This window comes from Pectinophora gossypiella, chromosome 20 (genome assembly GCF_024362695.1).
Source record: "Pectinophora gossypiella chromosome 20, ilPecGoss1.1, whole genome shotgun sequence".
NCBI lineage: Eukaryota > Metazoa > Arthropoda > Insecta > Lepidoptera > Gelechiidae > Pectinophora > Pectinophora gossypiella.
In genome coordinates this window covers 3,177,594-3,183,680 of record NC_065423.1, presented here as the reverse complement: position 1 = coordinate 3,183,680, position 6,087 = coordinate 3,177,594, and the positions used below count along the sequence as shown (strand labels likewise).

The 6,087-nt window shown below is 34.4% G+C and overlaps 1 long non-coding RNA gene across 1 annotated transcript; it reads left to right on the top strand.

The window, feature by feature from the left end:
- Positions 1–831: 831 nt before the first annotated feature.
- LOC126375963 (uncharacterized) lies at positions 832–2,555 on the top strand. The gene is made up of 3 exons (XR_007567660.1): positions 832–1,186; positions 1,240–1,472; positions 1,783–2,555. It is a non-coding gene; the product is annotated as an uncharacterized LOC126375963 (long non-coding RNA).
- The last annotated feature ends 3,532 nt before the right edge of the window (positions 2,556–6,087 follow it).

The following is a 6,087-nucleotide window of genomic DNA, read 5'->3' as shown; positions in this document are numbered from 1 at the left end:
CATAGATATCGATGGAATTAATAAATAAGCAACAAAATCTAATTTCGTTTTGTCACTTCAGTACCATTTAACTTTTTTAAATAAGCAACGGAGATTGAGTATTTTCATTAATTTTTCCGTGGTTTTTTGGCGGGAAAGTTGTTTTTTTTTTTTATTGAATAATCTAAATATTTAATACGAAGTGAAGAATTAATCGAAAAACACATTCTCTTTAGTGTTGTTGTATCGGAAAAATATATAAATATAGTATAAATAAATATTCAATAAACAAAGTGGTACTAACTATTTTCGGTACGTACCAAGAAGCCGCTTCATAACTTGAAAGTTTATTCGGACTTTTAATTCGTATCACAATAACAGACATTCCAAGCTACGTTCCCCAAAAAAATATAGATAGCTTTGTGTATCCATAGGCGATGGCGTCAAGGAAACCGGTTAATAATTTGAGTTTATGGCCCCAGGTAATTAGAAGATGAGGCTATATGGCATAATACCTTAGCGTAACCTGTAGATTCCATTGCCTACCGATTTGAAAAAATGAAAATAAGTCTATTGTTTTTAACGAATTTAACGTAGTATATTTGGCTGTATGTGTTATGTTTCCTTTGCCTTATTTAATGATTCCAACTCCTACTTCTCCGTTTTTTGCGATACAAAAACAACCAAAAAAAAATGAACGTAGTTGTTATTTTTTTTTATCTTTTTGGCGGGAACGGGACAGTTGCTTTCTTCATTGAATAATCTAAATAATTAACACGAAGTGGAAGTGGTGTTTTGTGGTTAATGATCGCATTAAGTTAGTCGTAAAACATTCGCGACAGTGTTATTATATCGGAATCTATTTTCGCTTCATGCCAACAAGCCGCTTCATAACTCGAAAGTTTATGCAAAAAAAAAAATACCTTAGACATGGCTGTATGGACGTAGTTACCTTTACCTTCGAGAAAAAAAAAATACCTTGTTATATTTTTCTTGATCTCGTTGCTGAAGTTCTCTTGATATTTTCCTGTGCTACTTATTTCCTATTTTGTTAGAATTTGTAGTTTACAAGTTCATTGAATCGAGCCGTACTTCCCCGTTTTTTGCGTCAACATTCTACTGTAAAAATTTCCAGAATCATTATGTGTTTTGGAAAGAGCTGATATGATAATAAGTTTGTCTATAATGTGCGTTGATAAATTGTAATGTAAGTAACATACAATCAAAAGACACTGTTATTATAAAGTTATTTATTTATAGGTGTTAGATGCTGATCGACTTTGTCATACTAACTCATACTCGTACTAAGAGATGCGAGCAACAATAACAAGTCTCCTGAAGAATGTTCCAGTCAGAGTTGGAAACAATTGTGACTGTATAAGTTGTGGAATATCTTTGAACAGGCACTCAAGAAGACAAAATCACAGGCCATAGGCTTATGGAAAAAAAGTGATAAGTGGTATTATACAGAAAAACAAATATCTCCAAGACAGGTAATAAAATAATAAGGATTTTAATTTATGTTGTGCCATTTAAAAGTTATGTGTTTGAATCATAATTGCTATAAGGCCATAATTATGATTAAACATTGTTCTAATTTCAATTTAATGTTGGCAATGTTTAAATTCCATCTTTTCACATTAAATAATATTGTTACAATCATTAAATAATATTGTTACCTACAATCAGGTATATTCTGCAATATATTATTGTATGTGTATGGAGGGCCTAATTTATATTTATTGACTCCATAGGGACGGCAAAACTACAATTAATTTTTAGAACATTCATATTTGCTTTCAGATGCCTGATGGATGCTTGAATTAGAGATGAATGGTTGTTTGCAGGATGAGCTCACATCGAAAGCATTAATATTTAGTGAACAGTAAAGCTGTGTTAAGTGTGCCGTTGCATTGTATGTAGTTAGTAGCTATTTATGTTCATAGATGTTGTTAAACTACCTATGAGCTTAAATCACTTTATATTATCATATCATAACATAACATAACAAATACTTTTTTGCACAAACAGGAAAAAACAAAATACAAAACAAAAGAGAAATAAAATTAGTACAATAGGCGGCCTTATCATTAAATAGATAATAAAAAAAATAACTATGTATATTTTAATGTTATTGTTAAGTTTTTATATACCTACTTACTAATAATGTAACCATACATCTCATCATCTCCTATTACATAGCTTGTGAGGTGGATGGCGAACCTCATCAACCCTGTTATAGGATTATTACTGAGCCACCCTGTTGTTACATAAACCAAGTCCCCTGACATGGTTTATGTAACAACTATGTGTTTATATTAGTAAGTAGTAACTGGGACCAACAGCTTCACATGCCATCCAAAGGATCGCAAAGTAATTTTTGTGATATGTCGACACCGGGTTCAAACTTTGGATTGTGAGCCTGTCAGTCAACCACTCTGAATAACAGAGAAGGGGAGGAAAGTAGTTGGTTAAGTTGATGTTTTATTAAACTATTTGATTAATTGTAGAAATATTTTGTATGAGTATGAGTTGCACCTATGACATATTTTAAATATAATAATAAAAAAACTTATTTCTAAAAATATGTCTTTTATTACTTTTTTAAACAAAATTGTTTCTTTTGAGGGATTGTGTCCTCTAACATGATGGACTAATGTTATGGGCGATAGGCTGATCCCTTATCACCATAAGGTTCATCATATCCATCTTTGGACTTCGTATCAACAGTGGCTGTAAGTTGTCTTTGATTACTTGTGGCTCTGCCCACCCCATTAGGGATTACGGGCGTGAGTTTATGTATGTATGTATGTTGTTTCTTTTTAAAATTATCTTGAAAAATATAGAGTTTAATGACATTGTTAAGTGCCATTTCTACTGATAGGATAACACAATCAGTGGTTTGACCAGTTGTTAGTTACATTTTGATGTAGGCACCTGCAGGCATTGAATTTATGACCTCTTGAGAATTTCCACATGAAACATCCTTTGGTAGTTTACTAATGAGGTACTTTCCAGGCTACGTTCCCCAAAAAATATATAGATTGCGCTGTACAGAGGTGCGTTCGTTTAACCTTCCAATTTCATGGACGACACGCATGTATCTACTTGTTTTACCTTTGTTTTTGAGTATATATGATGACCCTTGTAATTACACCCAGGCACAACACATCTTCCACCTAATATTATTCTGATCAAAATAAAGAAAAGCAATATAGGTAGGTAGCAAGACTATTCTATACCTACATATCTGATTCATATAACAATACATACCTCTGCCATCAAATTATATTTTTTCAATATAATTATTTACCGCAGCAAGAACAAAATAGGTATTTATCACGTTAAATCTGGACAGCGCCATCTATATATTTTTTTGGGAACATAGCCTGAAGAGTATCTCATTAGTTTTTTTTTATAAATATTTCTATTACTTACCTATAATGTTACTGGTGCTGTTTCTAGTACCTACTCAACATCTAAATGTATTTGAAGTTACACCTGTCATTTCCTTATCAGTTGAAAAGGAAAGGGACGGGTAAACAACGCGTAGAACTTTTGGAATACACGTTAATTTTAGGCAGAAAATTAAAAAAGAACCTTCTTTAATATTGACCTTAAATTTAAAATTTAATATATAACCCGACAAAATTAAGTTAACAGCACACGCCAAAAGAATTGCAATGAGCGAGATGCCTATTTTATAATTAACAGTTGTCAATCATCCGTCCTTTCCTTTTCGGCGGATAAGAATGAAAAAAAAAACAGTTATTGGCAAGCTTGCTGCAAAATATAACGGTGTGCCTCTTTTTGAGGCTACAAGAATTATATAGTAAAAAAAATAATTGCAACTATAAATTTAACCTGACTACTTCTAACGGCTACCTCACTTTGTTCAGCAGACATCTGGTTTATCCGCCATTTTGTTTTGAGGAAAAATATGACGTTCTTATCAAATACCATATAATATATAATTTCTACCCTGTGCCTCCTTATAAAAAACAAAATTTTGTATGGCGGCCATCTTCTTTTTCCGCCATTTCGTTTTTTGTCTGCAGCGATTGGATTTGTCTAAGATTTAAATACGAGTCGTGAAAAAACTATTGGTTCAGGCAAGATATTTCTGCCAGGCCGTAAGGTGTCTCCTTGATGCGGAGCAGTTTTCGAAGATCGAGCAGTAATTTCATAGGAAATATGACGTTCTGATCAGACCCTCCATACGTCATTTTTACCCCCAAAATTTTGTATGGCGGCCATCTTGTTTTTTCGCCATTTTGTCTTTTTTTTCACCCGCGATAGAATTTGACCAAGATGTAAACAGGTCTCGTGAAAACAAAAAAGTACCAGGTGCGATAGATTTGCCAGGCCGTAAGGTGTCTCCCTGATGTGGAGCAGTTTTCCAAGATGACGTTCCGATCATCAATTTTACCTCTGAGACATTTTCTGGAAAAACAAAAATTTGTATGGCGGCCATCTTGTTTTTCGGCCATTTTGTTTTTTTTTCACCGAGATTAAAATTTGACCAAGAATTAAATAGGTTTCGTGAAAACAAAAAAGGTCCAGATGCGATAGTTTCGCCAGGCCTTAGGGTGCCGCTCTGATGCGGAGCAGTTTTCAAAGATCGAGAAGTATTTCCATACTCTTCAAGACGTTTCGATGATCAAAACCCTCATACATAATTTTTATCCCAGAGGTATTTTCAGGAAAAACGAAAAATTTGTATGGCAGCCATCTTGATTTTCCGCCATTTTGATTTTTTTTCACCGGCGATAAAATTTGACTAAGGTTCAAATACGTTGTGCGTAAAAAGAATTGTTCCATGTGCGATAGTTTCGCCAGGCCGTAGGATGTATCTCTGATGCGGAGCAGTTTTCCAAAATCTGGAAAGTTCCCCATACTCGACGGGAGGTCCAGAGTTTTTACCCCCGAGACATTTTCTGGAAAAACAAAATGTTGTATGGCGGCCATCTTGATTTTCCGCCATTTTGATTTTTTTCACCGGCAACTAAATTTGACCAAGATTTAAATAGGTATCGTGAAAACTAAAAAGTTCCACGTGCGATAGTTTTACCAGGCCATAGGGTGTCTCCCTGATGCGGAGCAGTTTTTCAAGATTGAACAGATTTTCCATACTCAACTTGACGTTCCGATTACACCCCTATACATCATTTTTACCCCCGAGGCATTTTCAGGAATATTGAAAAATTTGTATGGCGGCCATCTTGTTTTTCCGCCATTTTGATTTTTTATCACCAGCGATTGAATTTGACCAGGAATTAAGTAGGTTTAGTGGAAAAAAAAATGTTCTATGTTTGATAGTTTAGCCAGGCCATAGGGTGTCTCCCTGATGCGGAGCAGTTTTTAAAGATCGAACAGTATTTTCATACTCAACAATACGTTTCGATTACACCCCCATTCACAGTTTTTACCCCCGAGGCATTTTTTGAAAAAACATTTTTTTGTATGGCGGCCATCTTGTTTTTCCGCCATTTTGTTTTTTTTTCACCCACGATAGAATTTGACCAAGATTTAAGAAGGTTTTGTGAAAAAAGAATCTTTCTAGGTGTGATAGTTTCGCCAGACTGTAGGGCGTCTCCCTGATGCGGAGCAGTTTTCCAAGATCTGGAAGTTTTCCCATACTCACCGGGAGGTCCCGATCACACCCCCCATACATCATTTTCACCCCCCGACCCTCCTTCTGGGAGAACAATTATGTCAGTGAGTGAGTCAGTCAGTCAGTCAGTGGGTTTGCAGCTATATATATTATAACTAGTTACTTATTTTTCATCATAATTAAATAAAAACAATTTTGTTCATCTTTTTACTTAGTTTAAACGTTTGTACTTTTTGTACATCTTTGTTCTTTTTGCCGTGTTGCGGAATATGTGTAGTACACATTAAAATTTATTTTATATTATGGCAACACCGAATTCTATTCTTTCTTCTACCCTTTAACCATCATGGCGATGGGTGTTGCATTTTCCATTTTTGTACATTTTATTTAAATACAGTCCATTTCTAAATATTCAAGCATGTGTTTTTACTCATATTTACACCAGCGACGCACACCAAGTTCAATAGATTTCATTCACACACCAAAATTCAAAT